The sequence below is a fragment of the Gallus gallus genome, chromosome 2 (genome assembly GCF_016699485.2).
Source record: "Gallus gallus isolate bGalGal1 chromosome 2, bGalGal1.mat.broiler.GRCg7b, whole genome shotgun sequence".
Classification (NCBI taxonomy): domain Eukaryota; kingdom Metazoa; phylum Chordata; class Aves; order Galliformes; family Phasianidae; genus Gallus; species Gallus gallus.
In genome coordinates, this window is record NC_052533.1 from 63829199 (window position 1) to 63851940 (window position 22742).

General features: G+C 37.1%; 1 long non-coding RNA gene across 1 annotated transcript in view; it reads right to left on the reverse strand.

The window, feature by feature from the left end:
* The window catches only part of LOC112531762, a 295720-nt gene extending 288177 nt beyond the window's left edge, over positions 1 to 7543 (reverse strand). Inside the window, exon 1 of the long non-coding RNA XR_005857623.1 lies at positions 7249 to 7543. This is a non-coding gene — a long non-coding RNA (uncharacterized LOC112531762). The remainder of the gene's footprint in view (positions 1 to 7248) is intronic.
* Positions 7544 to 22742: the final 15199 nt, after the last annotated feature.

Genomic DNA, 22742 nt, shown 5'->3' on the forward strand with positions numbered 1-22742 from the left:
AAGGAAGAAGATACTGAGTTACCTTGCAATTATCCTGCAGTAGCAAATTCAAAAAATTAAGCTTATCTGCAGATAAATAAAGTTATGGTCAAGGTCTGAAAACTTGACACAGGAAACATAATATGATCCAAAAGCAACAACAACTCTGCTGTTCTGTGGGCATTCTACCCCTCTCTGTCTTTGTATTGCACTGTAGAACAAGATTATCAGGTGATACAACGTCACACTATATCACATACATATCTTTGCTTCTCACCCCCCTTTTAACATTATCATTTTTAATATCAGAATGCTTATGTTGGATATAATAAATATTCAGCATGCTGTATGAAAATATTAATAAATGTATAAATATAATAAATATTCAGCATGCCTCTTCTCCCAGGCAACAAACAGGACCCGAGGAAATGGCCACAAGTAGTACCAGAGAAGGTTTAGGTTAGACATAAGGAAAAACTTTCTCAGAGAGTGGTCAGGCACTGGAATGGCTGCCCAGAGAGGTGGTGGAGTCGCTGTCCCTGGCAGTGTTCAAGAGGAGTCTGGATGAGGAGCTACAAGGTATGGTTTGATGTCTTGTGGTAGACAGAGTAATGGGAGGATGGTTGGACTGGATGATCTTATAGGTCCTTTCCAACCTTGAGATTCTATGATTCTACAATCAGGGAAATCTGTTGTATGAATATTGTCAGACTTGCTGATGAATCTTCACAGCATTCCAGCAGAGAAGAATTAAGATAAAAAACACAAGAATAAACAAAAAGTTGGAGCATTTAAAAAGTGCAAATAACGCAGAAAAAGCTTAAATGACAGTGGAAGAGAAAAAAGTTGACCACTTCATTGCAGCAGAGGAGCTATCCAGCAAAATCCAGACAAAAAAAAAAAATCCTTGCTTCCAAGTTTTGTTTATATTTTTAGCCCCTGTTAAAACATTCCTAAAATATGCAAGCAGTGACTTTGAAAAGCAGTAATTGTGATATTAAATTTTATTGAAATTTGCTGGGTACTGATTTGTATACAGGCTCTTGTACTGAGTTCCCATGAAGCCGTAAAACGTTTAAAATACTGTCTGTGCAAATGCAAAATTTATGAATTCACACATCTCTGCTTGATTTATGTGAAATAATAATGCACTATTTAATGCTTAAACATGGCTAGGAGCAATGCTAGGCTATCAAGATGTACAATGAAATAATAGATTTATAAGACGGATAACCTTCCTGCCTAGAGAAGCTTGTTTAAAGGTGTTGTACAGATATATTAAACTATATGTAATTTTATACTAACTTAATGCTGTAGGCCTATACTGCAAGCAGTAAAAGATTACTGCCACAGTATTTGCAATAATAAAATGATCTGGCTATTCAACATAAGGTACCAGAGGAGTAGAAAAAAATACTTTATGATTTCAAACTTTTTACTCCTCTCCTTTGATTTAAACAGTTAACAGCTATCCTTGCTTTTTACCACTCACTGTCAACAACTATCATCAAAATTGCTATTCTTCAGTTCTCTGAGGGTGATATGTTGTCTTTTTTTTTTTTCTTCCTGACACTAAACAACATATTCAATTACTTTGTGCATTGAAATAGAAAGGACCTCACAAGGACCATGGTACCTCTTTCAAGATCAGAAGTCTGAGGTGGAAACTATCACTACAACCTTGTTATGAAAACTACCACTCATCAGTTGCATATTCCTTGCAAGATACGTGAAAGTCATAGAATCATAGAATCTGGTCCTTAATTCAACAAGTAGCGCACAACATTGCATAGGTATTCACGTTATTGGCTGACATTAGCGGGACTGTGTGCAAAAGAATGTGAAAAACAGAAACTCAGCATCACATACTGGAGAACTTGTATCATTAATTCAATTACAGGTAATCCTCTTACATACTCATGCAAGAAGCGCACCCCCCTTCCCCCCCCCCCCCCCCCATGTACTATACATGAAATATTCCCCCATAGTAGAGTCTCTTCTCATAACTGTTTCCACTCTGATTGTGGGGTTTTTTTTTTTTTATTTAAAGGTCTTCTGTCTGGTAATAAGAGGACCTCTTTCACAGCATAAGCGTATTTTCAGAGATTTTGAATAGTACACTTCCCTTGGAAAGATATTCACGGGATTGTCTGCTGTTGAATTTTACTATGATTTTCTCTTTTTCTCTTCAGCCTCAGTCCTATTTATCAAGTGTTCTTTATGACCTTTTTTCTTAAAAAAAAAAGAATCTGTATACTATTAAAAGAAGTTGGACTCATATTTTGTGAAAATTCTAGGGTGTAAAAAGTCAGTCCAGGTCATAGATACCTTACCTGCACTGCTGTATTCTTAGTTATTAACGTGAATGGTTTGCTTAAGTCAATCATCTTTATGGTTGGAGGTGAAGGGTGGGGATAAAAAGGACTGTGAACATGCTTGATGGACAACTTCACATAGTATACGAAAGTTACTTCATTTTTCATCTTGTACATAGGATTTCCACAGACTAAATGCTGCTCCTTGATACACTCAGACCATGAGATAGTTTGGAACTCACACGAGATGTGCTCAAGTGACTCCAGGTTTTGGTATGCAATTACTAGTTCACAGACTTGAATAGAAATCACATCAATTCAAATCCAGTTAAAGATTTAAGTAGTCAGCACAAAACAAAGAAAGAATAAAGGCAGTGCAGTATAAAATTAAGTTGAAATACCTTCCCACTCAACAATTAACTTGAACTTAGTAAAGCCATTCTGTCTGGCTTTAAGTTTTCTAGACAGCTGTAGTTCTACTTCTGCACTCATATAGACCAGTCATATTGTCAACACAGTAATGTTCATGCTACATCTGGACCCAACTGAGATCCACAAAACAAGCACTTTTCCCATTTATAAAATTCAGGAGATTGCCAGAAATTAAGGAAAAGATTCATCTTCTCCAATTGCAGATGTTTGAAGTGTAGATATCTGCTCATGAGCTCATCAGTAGTAGTTCTATGTTTGATCTGTCTCATATTTAAAAATCAAGATGAATCATATCCTAGAGATACCTATTTCTATACACTAAGAGCACGAACTACCAAGCAAAGTTTAGAGTTCTGCACTGCAGCAGTTTAAAGACACAGAAACTCCATTCCGAGCTTTTAACACTACTTACACCTTAGCCAATACTTTCCTTTATGCAATATTAATGTGACTTAATAAAGAATATACAAGCTGCATGATGAGTTTATTATAGAGAATGACTGAAGTTAATGGTGTCCTCCCCCAGGTTTTTGTTTCTCCAGGGAAGGAAGGGAGCAAACCAGAATTCACTGCATAGATTTCTGCTAACTCAGCAGGTGTATCCCAAGTCTGCATTGAGGTATGCTACTCACATTTCCACTCTCACCTGAGCTTGTAAGACTCCTACATGGAAGAAGAGGATCTCTATTCTCTGGCACCAGCACACAGGATACAACTGGCTTTGGCTTATATTATAGAAAACCACTAAAGAACAATATATTTTCCAAGTATCCTAACAGACCTTTAAGTAAGCCTTATAAACAACCTAATGAGACAGGAACTGAAAGATCAATATTACAGCCTATGCATTTAATGCATTTGCAAAACATCTGTGATTCAGTTTTTGGATTTTTTTTTTTTTTTTGGGGGGGGGTCTCCCAAAGCGTAACTTCAAAATGCAGTCAGTATCTACTGCTCGGAGCTCAACAGGACCTGAGATCATTCCCCTTTCCTGAAAATCACGTTGAAGGTATTTCAGTATAGGCCTTCAAGAAGTAAAGCACAGAAAATAGGGGGCTCTTTTGAACATTTTCATTTTCTCAAATTACTGGCTTATAAAATAAAACATCTGCTAGCCACTCCAACAGTCAACTTAATTAGCAGCACAGAAAGAAATGCTATGTTTGAACACCTAAATCATATACCTACATGTAGCATAACTACTTATGCCTGTTAGTGTTTCCAATTCCATTATTTAAATCACAGCTCCTTATTTTAAACATAAATGCGGAACTCACAATTGTAAATACTCTGGCTTACTTGCTCTTTTTTCTTTCATATTTATTTTATTCTCAGCAGTAGTTAGCACATAACAAACATTCTAAGGGGAAAGAACTTTGTTTTTTGCTAATGATGCTTTTAATAGCCACTTAAGCCCAGATGAAGTAGAGTGTAGACAGTTTTATATATACCTAGGTGTTGAGCCTTCTCTCTAACCAGTAAAAACTGCTTTTCCAAAATTTAGAAAGAAATGAAGTCCAAACTAAATAATTTTTTATTTCCATGAATGTTAGCAACAGCTGAAGAATGTTTCCTGCATTTTCAAAATGTGAACAAATGTTATTTTAAGACAGTGTGGTGCTGGGTATTTATGGCTGTGTGTGCTGCAAAGCCACATAGAAGATTGTGAAGGGAGGTGAAGGTGACATAGGCTTCATGAATCACGGTGTCTCATCTGGTAAAAATTTATCCTAGAGTTCCCCATTTGGAAAAGCAGCAACTTCCAAGAGAAAAGCAAAATATCCCCCAGTGTGAAATTAGCCATTCTCTTTAATCTGCACAAAGCCAGACACTTCTAGCTTCTCTAATAAATAGTGACAACTTTGACTTTAAAGTCTCCATTACCCAAATCTGCAAAAAAATCTAGATAAGAGATTTGCAACTAGAGTTCCACAATCAGAAAGGAGGAATAAGAAATGAACTATATACTAACATATGTGTATTTAACAAGTACAATTATAGGCATTGAGAGTAAAATTCTTTCTTCCATTAACTAGAGATTTGCCACCAAGATTTCATGCAAAACACACGATGAAACTTGCCTTAGGTAACCACAGGAGAACCAAAAGAAATCCATGAGCTTCATCCAAGGTCATTTTTAACTAAGTTGTAGCAAAATTACTGTGAAAACTTCAAAAGTAGATAATAAAAATTATTCCATATGGGCATACTCTCAGAGGGAGAGAAGAATTGTAATATATAATACTAAATAATAAACTGATATAATATACCACAAATACGATGGACAAGTCCCTCTATCATGATCTCTATTTTCATAATTCCCAGCCTCTGTGACAAGAGATTAGTTCACTTCCAAAAGTGCATAACTACCATGCAAGTCAACTCCGGATGCACTCCAATGAAAGCCTTTAAAAACCATTGCAAAATACTATAAGCGTAGTAGAAAAGCAAAAATGCTCATTACATACAGCATTAGAAGATCAGAAAATTGGAAATTGAAAATATCTTGCAAAAATCCAAACATCAGATACACACAGATACATCTCAATGAGATGAGTTTTCTCAAAGCTCCCAATATAATTTTAATGCATCTTCATGAGAAGTAAATATAAGAAAGGAACGCTTGTAAAATAATTTCTATTCCTGAAGATTTACTTAACTACAAAAATAATATTAATCATGGAATAACCCCCAACTTTAACTTCAAAGGGATATAAACTGAAAGTGAAACGTATCAGTGTAGGAACAAAGACCACATCTCAACCCAAAATCACTGTCTGGGTATTCCACTAAACAAATGCTGGCATTTCAATAGTGCAACAAGGCACCTGTCGCACACAAGATATGCTGTTCTACACTGGAGCTTTATTCAAGTAAAATGTACCAAGACATTCTTCAAGAAACTAGCACTCAATGAGTCGCATGCCAATACTGCTAATGAATAAATATGGTACATGCGTTATTCTAGTAACTGAGTACCTACTGCAGCGTACAGTTGAAAGTATACCACAATGCTGTGAGAAATCATTGCAGTTATGAACTAAATGTTAGAGTGTATTATGCATTTTAGACAAATATATCTATTACTTCTTGCTTAATCTCCTTTTCACCAAAGCTGCATTCCCACATCAGAACACATCACATATCAAACTAGAAAAATAAAGCACATCAAATTCTGACCTCCATCATTAGTTTCCTCTAAATCCAAAGTATTTCTTGTGAATTTGAGCCATTTTCTGTTGGTCCCTCAAAACTCTTTCAGTTCCCATATGCATAACTTGAGAAAAATTTAGCTGAACTTTCTAAGAAAACGCTCCATTAAGCTATGACTAAGCATCTAAAGTTTCAGAGCCCAGGAGGGAATTTTCTGCAAAATTACAAGCAATTGAACATTTCCACTACAATTAATCGTGTGCCCTAGGAAATGTACATCTCAGACAATTAAATTTTCTCCTGCTTATTCTCAGTGCAGCATTTTCTGTTGGTCATAACCTTTTCTTGACTCCATTTTCGTAAAGTGGATGGTCCTCCTAGGAGTGTCCCTATGTCACTTCATAATTTTATGTCTGTCGGTATGTTTAAGACTTGCACAATTAGGTGCTTAAAGCTATATTTCTATAGCCATGTATAGGAACATAAGGGTAGTTTCATTCCCCAGAATTTCAGGCATTACACCTCCAGCTGACTTTAGTAAGAGTATGAAGGTGCTATAGTCAGTACAACTAAAAATAAAACTTCTCTTTTTAAAGAAGGGGCTAATTTTGCTGTAGTATGAATATTACCTGACAATGAATGACAAAATAAGACCACTTATTTGTGGAACTAGAGTTGTTCTGATCCAATGAACACAATGGCAGAACTTTATCAGCCAAGGTTCTGCCCTATCTGCCCTCAGTTCAGAGCCATTGATTCTACAAAATAGCAGATCAGCACAAATACACATTCCAGCGTTGATCACATTTTTAAATAAAATGTTTTCGCTTTGATGAGAAAAACAAGTAAACAGAAGCTTGAAAATAAAATGAAAAACACAAATTGACATAATGCACTAATACATTCCAGTGTCATCTAAAACATAAAGCCTTTTTGTCCCAAGGGCACAATGTACAAGGGCTTCTGCTACTCATCTCACACCAAAGAGGCATCCTGACAAGTGATTAATTTCGGGAACACAGTGAAACTCAACAAGTAAAGACCAGTTCAAAGCTGATTTTTTTTTAAATTTTATTTTTAACAGAATACTTTGGTATTTATTCACTAGCTTTACATAAGATGAGGATTAAAGCTAGAAAGCTTGCAAAATAGCATGTTTCACTGCCCAGGTTTCAGAACAACATTGCAGAGGGTTCTCAGATTCTGGGAAAAGGAATACAGGAATAATATTGCATCCTTCCATCTGCATGCCAAATCATCCCTCAACATGGGAAAAATTAACACTGAATTAATTCTCCCTCTTCCCATCTACTTGCACTGAAGGGACTGCATTAGTCTCAAGCAGCTGACGGAAGCCATAGAAACTTACCTGGTGTTGGTCTGACAACCAGTCTTGTTACAACTGCAGGAATGGGATGGAGGTTCCCCGTGCTGAAACACAGGAGAACTATATGGGATTCCAATATCCTTAAAAAATACTATTTGTGTGCAGATGTAAAATATAACTCTTGTCCCTTTCCAAGTAAGGAAATTCAATAGTTGCAATTACCTACAAGGAGGGTTTTGTGTAGTGAAGAACCATTATTGGTTTCTGGCAGCAGGATTCCCATGCTTAAAGCCCCTAACTAAACAGGTCATTCCTGATTGAGTACTTTCCATTCTCCACAGTCTGGAAATCCTCTGGATGTATGAATTAGTTGTGTAACAAAGACCACATTAATACACACCCTGGATGACTCAACTTACTACATTCACTTTTTTTCCATTCACTGTACTTCTTACAGACACCACTGCTGAAAATAACATTATTCTGAGGGCGCATAAGAAAAAAAAGTGTAGAAGCAACCTCTCACCAAAGTATGGAAGTTAATAAGACTATATTAAGCAATGGGAATTTTTTTTCCTGGTAGTAAATACAGAACACAATAAGTCCAATGAGATTTATAAGGTGTTAATATACCCTAAGGTAAATAAATGTATTTATGATCCTCAAGGAGCCCTGAGATGGCTAGGCAGTCTTAGATTCATGGATGCTTGCAACGCAGGAATAAAAACAAAAGCAAAAGAAGTTTTAAGGCATGGAGTCACAGAAGCGGCTGATACAGTGAGATGGTTCCCTCTCCTGGCCAAAGCTGGAAGAGACTAAACTCTCATTTTACTTAACTGCAATTGGGTTATCCATAGTATTAAAAATAAAAACATGATTCTAATTTTACTTCAAAACAAAGTTACATGAGCACTGTTTAAACATTTTCTTAAATTACAGCAGAGATGAGGTAATAGTAAGAAAGCTCCTTAGTGAAGGTCACGTAACTGGCTTGCAGCACTTCAGATGTAGACAACCTTATTCATAAGCAAATATTAGCAAAAAGTTTTTTTTAAAAAAGTGTACAAATTAGTGGTCATTTAATGAATGTGCATTCCTTCAAAAGAAAGAAACTGTAAGAAACAGCTAAAGGCAACAGAGATCAGTTCTTTTAGAAGAGTCTTTCCACTCATAACTAACTACTAATTTCTATCAACACTCCAATGCAAACACCTGCTGGCATCAGGTGGAAGGCACAGTGGTCTTCACAGGTAAACATAAGAAACAATGAACAGTTCTGTGCAGACAAATTAAACAAATGTACTCTTTTATCAATTTTCAATTACATTGACAGATATACGTTAGAAGTCTATGACAACACATAGTAAATAATGATAGAGTTCAAAAAAACTTTAGCAACTCCTAGGACAATCAGTAAAAAAAATATTTAAATAATATAATTTTAGTGTTATATATTTAACTGACTGCTTTTCTATAGCCAGAGGCTACTTTGGACCTCATCAAACTAAATATGATCAGTAAAATAAACAGTGCAGAAAACAGAGAAGCTACAAGAACTAAAGACACTTGCAACAAAGAAAGAAACTCCTCAAGAATCGTGGCAATAATTTAGAATGGTACTGAAGCCAAAGAGTTCATTCAGAACACTATCGGTAACAGTTAACTACAGGAACTAAATTCACAAGCAAGCCTGCACACATCTAGCAAAATAGTGGCCAACAGCAAAGAACCAGCTGAAAGTCTGCAACAAAACACCTTTTACACAGCTCCACTCAATTGAAGATGGAAGACGAGGCTTCCACAGGACTCTAAGTTTTATCATGATTTTAAAGCTCTGACAAAGAATTTAAGAACGATGCTGACAGTTATGCTCTTCTATTGAAATGCACACAGAATTAAGGATAAGTGAGAAATAGATTTATTTGATGCTTTGCTTTACTTTGTTATAAGCAGACTAAGATCAGCCATTTGCCTACTCTGAACACCATCTACTTGTCTCTGTACATCATTTCTTCCACCTTCATCTCTCTTTCTGTATTTCTTTCCTGCTCCCCCCTCCCCCCCTTCTAGCTCCCATTTACTGTAACACATTCTGACAAAAGCCAACATTCAGTTTTGAAGATGAGACAATGAGTTATCCAACTGATACTCTTCTGGGGACTTTTCTATTCCCTCTCCTAGGAGATTTCCAGTTCCTCATATGCTAAAAAAAAATCCCATCAACTCTAATTGATGCAATAAAAAAAAAAAAAACACAAGCAGAAATCTCACCATGCAGCACACGTTACTCAAGCCTAAGTGTTACCTGGTTACAGATGACATACTGGGGAAGAACTTGTTAAAACATTTATTCCAGTCTCTTTGGCTTTAGTGCTTATATTGTTAGATTTCAGTAAGAACTCAGAGCACCAAAGTTCTTTGTGAAAGGATCCTCCTCTCCTCCACCAACTTGATGTGGCCAAGTAGATCTGAATTACTTCAGTATCGCTTGTTTTTCCTCCACTTGCCTCACTCATTATACTGATTCTTAGTCTACAGCCTCTGATTCAAATCCTGCTTTTTTCCTTCAGCGTGAATCAGAGCAGGCCAATAAAATCTTGGTAGTAAAGCAGAAACAACAGTTAAAAGCAAACTGAGTATATAATTTTGGCTCTACGGCAGCCTACAAAGACATTGAAAGGAAGAATATGGAACAACAAGAGGAAGATTTTGAACCAGGTGTTAGTCTGTGTGCTCACAGCTGGAAAAAATTAAGTCACCACTGAAATAGCTTCATAAAGAGCTATGGTAAAAAGGAGCAAGCCTTGCTTAGAATAAAGAGTTCCATATACAGAAGCATGTTGTGCAGGGCCAAGGACAGGACTGAGTATTAACCTATGATTATCCCTAATATTCTAGCTGCTAGTATGTTGTCTACCATAGCTTCATGCCATGCCAAGAGTGCTGTCCCAGCCCAAATCCAGGCTTGGTTTGAGGGCTAACACAGGACAGCAGTTCTCAATACACAATACAGATGAAGGCTGCCTGTTCCAGAATACAGGTGAGGAAGAAATGACTTCAGCTTTATGGACACAAGCTATAAAATTTGCCCCAGTAATTTATATTAGAAGCAAAAATGGGACTTAAACAGAGCTTATTTTTGTACTTCTCTTGTATTGAAATAGAGTGAATTTCAGTACACTATCTAACCTTTAAAAAGTTTTCATGAGATATACATTACTTATACAGCACAAAGATTTTCTTTCAATTCCATGCTTTTCCTCAATAGGACTTCTTGGAAGAAGTCTATAAATACAATCCTACTGTTTGTATAAGCCTGTTCCCCCCCCCCCCATCACTTTGTATTGCATGAAAGAATGACACAAAGTTCAGGAAGGGAATCAAAATGTTTTCAATGCTAACATATAATAATGAACAACCCTTCTCCATGCCCTGTGTCCAACAGAGTAAAAAAGAGCAATTAATAGAAAGCTTCTGTCAACCTAGATGTTGTTATCATCACTTAGGATGCTTACTTTACAAAAATGCTATTAGGTGCCTTATACTCTTCTGGATGTACATTGTTTGCTCTGAAAGTAATGCCTCCTATTTCTTTCCAGAGAAACTACAGTGGAAGCAAGGAACACAATAACACTATTTGATAGAGCAAATTCTCAGCTACAAAACAGCACTTTTATTTTTAATATAGTCACTACCATTATTTTTATGTTTTCACCAACAATGAACAAGGGCCTGTATGCCACACTTGTACAAGTCTGCACCAACAGAGGTGACCCAGTGTTTCACAACAGCTATAATGGCACTCTATCTAGGAAAATGTTGCCCATACAGTCCAACTTTCATTATCCCAAAATGATGGAAGTCAGAAATTGCCAAATCCAGACTACAAAGAGGACACAGTAGGACAGTCAAGATTAGCAATGTGCTTGTAACACAATGGAAAGCACAAAAATGACAGCAGAGCAGCAAGGTCCTAAGCTGCAGCATGGGAGGATTTGCTCAACTATAACTGCTGTAAGCACAGGAATAAAGGAAAGAAACTGCTTACCTTCAGAAAACCTCAGGAAGGCAGGGATCTCCAACAAGATACCTTTGCCTCCCCTGCCAACCCTTAAATGAGGTCTGGGAAGAGGTGAATCCTGGCTCCAACCGTTCCAGTCACTCAGCTGCATTGCTTGCACCTGCGCTTCCCTGGGTTGGCCCTGCCTTCCCACCAGGTGCTCAATCACTATTTCAGGCAGTGACTTAGCATTTCTGCTATGGTGCTCTACAGACATCAAACCTGACAGGGGGCCTGGCAAGAGAAATGTTATCTTCTTGTTACTGTGTTTTAAGAGAAAGGTTGTCTTCTCTGGCCTGCCTCTGGAAGTTTGAGCCCTCAGCTTAGTCCGCATCGCATTGCAACGGTCAGAATTAATGTTTGTCCAGGTTCCAGGAAACCCAGAAGAATCACCCCCTTTCCTATCCCAAAAGACAGCGCACATCACTCTAAATGCTGAGGGCTGTGTCTTGAACTTTTCTCCAGTGAGGAATTTGTATGTCACCACTCCGTGGACTGATGTATTGACTTTGGCTCATAGTGGTGACACCACGTCTCATCAGTAAGTAATGATGCAATCCAGGAAGCTGTCACCTTCAGCCTTGTATTAGTTCAATAGGTCATGATAAACTTGCATATGGTGTTCTACCTGTTCCTGTGTGAACACTCATGGGACCCACCTGGTGCAAACTTTGTGATATTTCAATGTTGCCACCACTGTTTCCAATGCTTTACAGCTGATATTCAGCTCTTTACACAGTTCCCTTGTCATAATCTTCTAATTCATGAGGGTGAGCTGATTGAGACACTCTTCATTTCATGGTGAGACAGCTGTGCATGGCCATCCAAAACATAGCTGTCTTCCACTTGCTGTCACCAATGCTAAAATGCACCACCCACTGTCTCACTGTACTAACATCCACTGTTTAGTCTACAAAAATGCTCAGCAGGCATTGATTAATGTCAATGGGTTCTTTTTCCACATGGAGGAATTCAATTGCACATCTTTCTATCACCCTTGCTTCCATGTCAAGCATTGTTCTGTCATACTGCTCCCTCGCTGCCATCTGTCTCACGGCAAAACAAAAATAATGCAATGGAGTATTGGTGGGAAGGTTCAGCCTCTACTGTCATACCACCAACAGCAACCTCTGATGTTGTGGGCTAACATAATAAATTAGGAGGCATTACTTTCAGATCAGAACTTGTAGTTTCTAAGATTTTATTGGTGCAGGAAAAATAAGTCAATCGCCATATGTTATTGTTGACATTGTCATTCCCCCAAAACAACAAAATGTTATTACCATAACTGTAATAAGAACCATAATTCCAAAAATTTCACAGTTGAGCCATCTGAATCTTGCACATGCTATCATTAAGTAACATATCCAATTTTTACAAGTAGCAGTCAGTTTTTAGAATGGGAGAAAAATAATGAAAATAATGAAAGTAATCAATGGACCGCTAGCCAAATGTTTTGTTCAACACAGAACACTGGAAACAAAAATTTTATATTTTTAACTTCTCATGTTGTTTGGTTTTGAGACTGACAACATAGGAATGCTCAAAACTGAATCATACACATGGCAAATTTCCAGGAAAGTTAAAAACTTGGTATTTAGATCTACCACTGCAACCTAGTAAAGTGGCTTCCTAAGAAATGTCTTTATCAATCAGTATTTATTCTGATATAAGTTACCAATAATTCCGTTAAAGACCTATGACATTACTTGTCACATATGCTGCGTACTTCAGATTTTAGAATCATAGAATGGCCTGGGTTGAAAAGGACCACAACGATCATCTAGTTTCAACCCCCCTGCTATGTGCAGGGTTGCCAACCATTAGACCAGGCTGCACAGAGCCACATCCAGTCTGGCCTTGAATGCCTCCAGGGATGGGACATCCACAATCTCCTTGGGCAACCTGTTCCAGTGCATCACCACCCACTGAGTGAAAAACTTCCTCTTAATATCCAACCTAAATTTTCATAGTCTTCTAGAAAATAATAATAACAATATAAAAATAAAATAAAACTAGACCATATCGTCAAGGAAGAAAGAAAAAAATCTACAGGTTTTAAGAGGTTTGCTTCTGACTTAAACGACAGCAGTTCACCTTTCTGTCAAGTTCTTGGACTGTTAGGCACTGTTATAATTCAGCTTCTCATTTCCAACATCAAATAAACTAGTGGAATCAAAATACAGTTTAATGGCTTTGGACACATAGGTAAATTGAATATTATGCATATTATCATATTACCTTTCAGTTTTGCTTTTTAAATTTAATGTAAAAGGGAACAAAATATTCTTAATTAGTAGCAACCATAGAGAAACATCAAAAAGAAAAGCATGCCTCAGAGTTGGGTAAGATAAGATCAACTACCACACAACTTAGGATTTTTCTGTGGTAGCTGATTTGGGTTTTTTTTTTAATTATTATTTGGGTTTGTTGTTGTTGTTGTTTGTTTGATTTTTCTTCCAGCGAGGTCTAACGCAGCTCCACATATCACCAGCTTAAAACGTTGTAAAGCCCAGAAGGACTATTCAGAAGCATACACCAAAGATTATAAAAGTTAAGAGGTAAACATAAGCAAAGTGAAAATCTGTTGATAGATAATCTACAGGCTCACAGATGGTTCAGTACAATTTGCTCAGCTTTAATTCTATGTCTTTCGATGGTGGCTTACTGAAGTCAACAGTAAATGAGAAATTCACCTTGAGTGTCATTCAGTTTTGCACTCAATTGGTATTCATGCCAAATGCACTCCTACATGGAAGGAAGATATAATGTTTAAGCTGCGATGGCACTGCATTGGAATACCCATTGCAATGGGTATTCCCTCACGCAGTGCTCAGCTGTGACTGACATGTATTTCTACAGACAGCTTCTCAGACAGGTCTGCATTTACAAGGGATGATGCCAAGCACTTTTCTTTTGTATTGCTGATGGTCTTCATGCTGAGAGGTGACTCTTGACATTTTGGCATATTGATGTGAAGAACATGGATACATTTTCCTGCAGTTTTGCATAAGACATATGGGAACCAGAATGCACCTGTCACAAGTTGCCAGCCATAATATATAGCTTGTAAGAAAACATAACCTCTGGGAATATCCAAATGATATTAATATAGTCTGGCTAAACAGACAGAGGCCATAGTCAGGCCTGGCGCATAAGGGTACAGCTGCCATTGACTTTGGATACTGTAACACTTTCTTACACCACAGTTGTACCTGGTCCCAAATGACTATCCCTATAAAACAAACTCCATGTTTGAGCTAATCGCAGCACTACAGTAAAGACAAAAAAAGTTAAACTGCCTCATAACCTTCACTTCTTTCAGGGTTATTATGAAAGCATTTGAAGTAGAAGGAAACAGAAATCACCTTCAAGCCATTGAAGGCTCTCTCCTGAATATCCTCACTCAAAACACATATGCTATTTCAATGCCTAAATGATGGATCAAATAACCTACAATAGTTCTTTCCACACTGTCACTTTCTCTAAACATAAATAAAAACAAAAAAAAAAATGTATTCAGAAACACAACTGGAAATAGAAATTGTACATTTTCTGCAAAAAGACAAAAATAAAATAAAATATTCAATCAGAATTTGAATGGTGGCAACTGCTAATAATATAGAAAGATATACAAACATCCCAAGTTAAAACAAATATTTTTAATCAGGGTAGAAATGACAGCAAAGAAGAAAAATCCCACATTAAAATTGTCTTTATCTCAATCCACAAATTCTCCTTTCTGATTCTTTCTCCCATCCCGCTTGGAGAGAGCAAGCAATCAGCTGTGTGGTGCTTAGCTCTCTACCAGGGTTAAATCACAGCACTGACCCAATAGCAAATGAAACTGAAAAAGAGAGACTAGAAGCAAAAGTAATCTTCATCTACATTAGCCCTCAAATCACCATACCTAAAATCTGTATAAAGGCTTGGGCAATCTAAATTGCCAGTATGCTAATGAAGACAACCCTGAAGCTTCCAGATTCTCACACCTGCAGCACATTCCGAACAGCCAAGTCACATAACCTCTTCAGCAGGAAATACTTCACAATATTTGTTTCCATTCATATTACTTACCATTTGTACTGAGACAACAGGCAGGCACTGTGTTATAGTTTCTGCACAAAATCACAGTAAAAACAAGTTTTATAACCTCAGAAAGCTTACCTCAGCCTCACAATATTCAACATCCTTACAAACCTGTGATATTAGACCTCATCTTGCAATACCAACTTTGTGTAATCACTAGGCAGCTGTGGGAAAAGCTACTGACTAAATAAACAACTGATAACCATACTTCTCAAAATGAGAGGTCTCAACAGATATCCTAGGACAATGCTGACATTTTTGTTATCATCAGGATCAATCTGTCATGTTCCGGAGAACAGAAGTTAAATTAAAAAAAAAAAAAAAAGGAAAACTAAAAAGTCAAGAAATTACTTGTATATCATAAAATTTAATTTACCCATAGCCGACTTCAGATGACTCAACAACTAAAAATCATATGAAGTAGTTTATATTTTGAACTCATATCTTAAGATGCCTAACATGAATTATGGAAGAGCACACAACAGAACACGCAGTTCTTAAAATGAGTATCAAAGTCACAATAGATTAAATTTCTTGAAAGAAAAAAGTGCAACCAACATGTTCAGACCTCTTTGAGATATGGTGCTGTACAGAAAAATATAGAGAAGAGGAAGGCTGGTTTTAGTTTACCTTTTATGGGATGGCTTTGTGTGGGTTTTGAGTCTTTTTCAATTGATATACAAAGAATACTAACAGAAAATTCATCCTCCCCCATTTTTGACATTTTTTATGATGATCTATGGTACTGCCTAGGTGATTATACTTCACCATCTGGTTAACCTTATCAGCAAGACACTAGAAACAAATCCTGTGCAGTAGAATTTTATCTATACTTCAGTTATTCTGATCACAGGCAGTTACCCAAAACTATGAAAAATTGTTATGGAGTCGTGAAATGTGCTGCCTAAACCACTTGTGATTGAATTCAACTATCAGTTCCTACACTTTTCAAGAAAAAAATATCCACCAAAGCTCCACTCATCATCATGGTTCTGGTGAATGAGAATATGCTGTTAGATCTTAAACAAATTGATAATACCGGTTGGTACCAAGCTACTGGGAATGCAGAACTCAGAGAACACCAATGCAGGGCAAAGACAGTCAGAAGCAAAAGAAGTTCCAAATATTCCAGTCTTGGTAACTTATCTGAGGTCTGGGAGAAACAGCCAGTCTGGGAAAAACAACCAGCAATGAAATGTTGTACTTAAATTTTCAGGGCAAAATGCACGTTACCTAACCTACATGGTACAAGGTATTTTAAAGTCTCAAACAGTGGTTATCCACATACATATGAGAGACCAAAATCTTATATTTACAGCATAAGAGAAAAGCAAAAGACTCTCATACACTACACAGCAGTCATGCCAATAAATATTAGTGATTTCTTAATAAGAAAGCTACTTTATTAGGGCGACATATTTCTGGTTCTTCTAATACTTCAGTGAAAATGATCTACTTTTCATAGAAAAGGAAACCCTCCTATGTAATCATTGCTTCATTGTCTGCAAAGACAGAAGATTTTACAAAGTAAGGGCAAACTCCTAAGTGGAGTTAGTAACAGAATACCTCTCCAAGAGTGATCTAGAAAATTTGTTCAGTCTTCCAGCCTTCTCTGGCAGAAGTGTTACAGTCCTACTGGCTATTGTAGGGCTGCTTTGTATCTCTTACCATCAGAAATAAATGAAGAAACTGAGAAGGAAGAACATAAAGAAGTATGTTACAACTACCATAGAACTGTTTTTCAGTATTCAGCAGGTAATATTCCAAGTAGACAGACCATCTTAACTTTTTGATGCAGCACTTTTAAAAATAATAATAATAATAAAACAATTAAAATTGCTCCTAGGTTTAGTTCCATTCAGTACCATGGACCATGCCAGTACGACCTCATACACAACAAAGAGGTTTGATCTATAAACAAATGCAAGCTGTTCTACTTCCAGATGACATTTCTATGAGTTATGCAGAACTGATTTGGGTTTCTCCCACAGCCTTTATGCACCACTAAAGCGATAAGCAAGACAGATGAGTAAGCCACAAGGAGGTAGGGAGAAATTCCCACAGGAAGGCAGTGTAGAGACAACAAAAGCTGCCTTATACTCTACCCAGACCCTAGTACAGAGCATGGTTAAATGTGTGGGAACCTTACATCTCAGCCCTACAGAAAATATATACTTTACTGCATCCCACTGGCTGAGAAAGGCTGCTATGAATTATAGTAGTATCCAGAAACTATGCCAAAATATGGAGAATAGTACCAAGTAATCTGTCCTACTGGGTCACCTTTTACAGCAGGACTTCAAAGTAGTTGGCAGCCCACGCTATTTCTGGAAGCAATGAAGCTCATATCTTGAAAGGAATTGTTTTTAAAACAAACAGTCAAATGCCTCTGTATTTACTGTTACCCATGTGAGAGGCCAATAACAGAACGCATGTTTACTCCTCATATAAAGATTTTAGAGATCAACTATAATCCTGCTACTGTTTATACCTCGCCAACCTCAAAAATGACCTTAAAGGATCACCACATTCTGCTAACACTAAACTTGGTCTGCATACTGAAAGAGTCCCATCGCTCTTAACCACTGTTACAGTGCCTCTCTTCCTCATACCTAGCGAATGCCAAGAGCTTTGAAATACATTACTATGCAAATATCTTGGGTGCCTTTACTACACATTTATATTGCAGGGTAATCAATAAATTATTATTTCAATATTTATTGGAATCCCAGAATAAGAAAGAAGACAGATTACACAAATCCATCTTAGTTGATTAATGGGCACTCCAGCAAAAGGCATACACTGATGGAGTGGGTCAGTATGCAGACTATATTACTGAATATTTCAGCTCGGTTGTAAATATAGTATCTGTTTCTCTTAGGGACTGTCACACTGAGTGCAGTATAAAAGGCAATAAATTTCAACAGATTAATTAACTCTTTGGTTACTGGGGCTGTGTGTCACCTATCCTGGCACCTAATAAAAAATCCTTTAATGCCAAGACATAAAGAAGGGCCTCTTTGGAAATGAGTTATTAACAGCATTTTGTGAATAGATGGAGAAATTGTAGCCCAGCCATTTAAGTGTCATAAAGTGCAGCAAAGGCTGCTGGAGGCCTCTGAGGGACGCCAGGCAATACCATAACAATCAAATCTGAGATGGAAGAGGGATTGAGCTGTCCACTCAGAATTTTTATATTGTCAAAGAGCAGCGAGGAAATAATGTGATCAAGAAGTGAATTAACCTTGTGTGTGAAAGAAAGGGGATGATCTGATGGAAAAGGCAGTAAAGTAAAAATCACTCCATAATGCCTACACTGCAGACTGGTCATGAGGGGCCCCTAATGTTTGCAGGCTGTCAGGGAACAGATCCAGCCTTCTAACTACCGTAAACCCATTACCTGCATTAGTCTGTAATTGGAATACATTTATTCACACTTTTTAAGTTCTTAGGGTCTTGGCACTGGATAACCACAAAACATAATTTCTACAAATGTTCTCTTTTTCTATTCTTGTGATAGAACACGGCCAGTCTTCTGGGGCAATTACTCAAAAAGGAATGGAAGACTTACGTACCACGTTACATTTATACTTATGTCTATATGCAACCATGCTGTTTAGTCTGGTTTCCTGGCATCAACTCCCTCTGAAGCCAAGCTGATATTTCTAGCAGCAGAAGTTGATACTGTTCCAAAAGGAAATGATGTAATAACCCATACCCAGCCTAACACGGTTACTTTGATCTACACATCTTTTACATACTAGCTGACCTAGAGTCAGTGAAAGTCAGGCAGCACACTTCTGGCAGGTAGGAATATGGTTTTTTTCTTTTTTTCTGTACATAAGATAAATATTTTTCTAAGACAACTCTTTATGTCAGTGATGGGCAGAGTTTACAAGTGGATTACGTCCAGTGGGCACAAGCCTCTTACATATAAATCTCTCAATCAGACGTTATATCTGCAAGGCCCAGTATAAAGCAAAATCGTGAGTGCTCAAGACACACACAGTGACCCACAAAGATGCAGAGAAATTATACACAGGCTGTGCTCACAACTGATGTTCTGTATTTTTAAAAGTATGTTCTATTATTAATTAAGGCAGCTTTCCTCTTAAAAATATATTCACTATTACGAACAGAGCACAACATACAACACTGCAGTGAGACCTAAGGACCACCTAAACAATTGGTTGTAGCATCCCTAAAGGAACTGAAAACAAATTAAGCATCTTCTAAAGAGTTTTCATTTAATAAATTATGCTGATGACCAGAGATAACCAGAATTATAAAACAAATAAGTTCAATAAAGATTTAAAAATGTACTGTGACTATCCAAATATTCTTACTTCAGTGCGGAGAATTCATTTCTCACCTACATCATCATACCATCTAGCAATGAAATTCAGATTGAGAAATGTAAACACACAAGGTCTCCACATGGTTGCCAACAGAATTTTCTTTGAAAAAGGACCATGCTTCCTAGCCAGCCATTTCTCTCAGAAGAAAAGCACAGGACTTCTGGTATAATCATCCTTCTTAACAGCCACGTTCAGCCACCATCATGGGCATACCACTTGTTCTTTGCTTACAAACCTCCCCATTTCAGCCCCTAGCACTTCCGACTCTTAGAAACAGCATGGTTTTCATTTAACCAGGAAGGTTTACTAAGAACTACTCTTACATCTTATTTTTCAGAGCCTAAAGTACATACTATTGCAGATCTCATAGTGCAGCCTTTCCTCCAACAAAGTGACACTAGGAAAAAAGCACAGCTGACATTTCTGTCAATAACTCTTCTTAGATAAGCTTTCGTGAAACAGCATGTTTATACTTGGGCAGGGGGACATACTAAGAGTAGTAGAATGGATTTAAAATTAAACAATTACATGAAGAGAATGCAAACCTATTCATATCAAACTCTATTCGGCAGACCAACCATACAAGCAGCTGAATGAGTTTGGAAGCCATTGGATATGCATATAATGAAGACATTACGTTAGAAATATAACTGTTGTGTAATCCTTCACTGTTCTTTCAGGACTGCCTGCACACTCCTAAACATTCATGATAACAACAAAGCAAAATACCTTGAGTCACTCTGTATTATATCCACTTTCAGTTACTATCAGAAAACAGACAAAAGCGACCACTAGGATTATCTTTTCAGGGTATGGAAAAATGCAATTTAATCCTTTTGTCTTTTTTGTTCAACCAGACAAACATCCAAAGCAGCTAAACAGGCAAGCAATACTAGAGATGACATTCAAAGCTACAGTTAGTTCAGTCATTTCCCAAGTCTCAAGAACACATAAACTGCCCAAGAAAACACAGAATCCAACCATGCAGCACTCTGTGGATGTAAAAAGCACTTTCACCTTAGAAAGAAAAAATGTATTTGCCACAAAACAGCTGGACAAAAAAGTCCTTCTTCATGTCTGAAGAGCATCAGTGAGTGCCAAGCAAGGATCAAGTACACCAAAATTCAATCTTGCAGAATTCCAGGCACAGATTGCCAAGCATTGCGGGCAGCAGGGATAGACAAATCATTTGTCCTGCTTCCAGCATTCCAGTTCAGCATCAGGTAAAAACATCTCGTCATCTTAGTAACCTCACAGTGATAATCCAGTTCCTTGAAATGAAAAATAGTTTTGCCAAAGAATATTAAATTCAGGCAGTATTTGCTGAGTCTAATGACATTTGAGCACATGGCCACAAAAAGAGTTAAGACCAAATATCAGTTTTTTTCAGTCTCCTTTTGGTTTGGTGAAAAACAGACACTTTGCTCCTCAACGTTGCAAAAATTGGTATCTGTATGAAAAGCTTGGTTAGTAACTTTGTTGCATTTCTTTTCCCATAAAACATATTACTGAATCCAAAGGCTTCATCTTCTATTTACAAAAGGGGCACTTCAATCCATAATCTATTACCATGAAAAATTATTTACTTCCCACTATGTTTGTTGTTGACATTCATGACCTTAGCAGCTTTCCTAATACTGTTTAACTCTTGAATTTCATCCAACTAAAACCAAGTTATTTAAACGTTTTCATTACCTAAAGATTTCTAAAAGATTTTCACAGAACAGAAACATAAACATATAAGTAAATAGAAATTGATACATGTACAGATACAGCAAATTTTTGAGGGAAAAAAAAAAAAAAGCCCAAATGTCTGTCTTCAACCCAAAAAGGTATTGGCCTACTTTTTAAGTTATACAACTTCACTTCAAACTCCCCACAAATGTGAAACATTCTGGGACAACAGTCATTGGCTGTGAAAGGAATTAATGAGCTCTAACATTACGAGTACCGCTGCCCACTGTGTTATAAACATTTTGGTCACATTTTCAGTTTTCTCACCTACAGACACGAGTTAGAATAAAAACTGCATGGTGGTGTAAGATTACCTGCAAAGAGTTTACACCATGATCGGAAATTATTAAACACTGTAGTTTAAAGTATAGTAGGTAAATGGCTGGACTAAAAGAAAACGTTTCTAAGCAGATGATTTCAAGGAAACAAGCAAACAGAAGAGTTTTTATTCTTTAGGAATGGAAAATATTAAAAATGGGTGGTTGGGTCACAAAACATCAATGTTCATTGCTTACTAAGGTCATGCCTACCACCACGCTCCATCAATTTATTTCTACTCAGTTCAGTTTTGCAGTCATGGAATTTAAACATCTACATTGGGCACACCAGCATGTAAAGCACTGATCAGCAAGAGACTGAAGAAATCTATGGAAAAATACTAAGAAGACATTTGCTTCAATCTGAAATGAAATATCTGTTGGTTGGTTTTGAAACAGTCACAAATAGATCACGAGATCTATCAGTCAAAAGCATTGATACTGGTTAATGGGGCCTGAAAAAACTGTTCTGGTGAATGAACTACCAGAGTTCCTGATACAGAGGCTCAAAGCTTGCAAAACAGGGTAATATCAGTCTTATCTGTCAAGACTTTTGCCACAGCCACAAAATACCACAAAATACCACAATACCACAAAAAGAACGGTTATTCATCTTCAAGAATCTACAGTTTTTTTTCTCTTTATTTCATTTTTTTCTCCTGTAGTAAATACAACATAAATAAATAAATAAATAAATAAAGATTATCTTCACAATCAAACACAATAGGTACATGGGAACTAAAGGCCGCTAGTTTCTAACTAAACACAAATTGTTCAGTGCTACCTTTAATTCTTTACAGTGAATCCTGCTGGTTCTTTCTTGGGAAAGGATTTTCTGCCACCAGCTTTTGTGCCCCGAGTAATTCTCATGTTTCTCACACACCATTAATATTGCTAGTGCTCCAGGTATCACTAAACAATATAATTAATGGAGCCCAACCTAGCCATGTTGAGATGTGATTTGGGTCTATAAAGAAC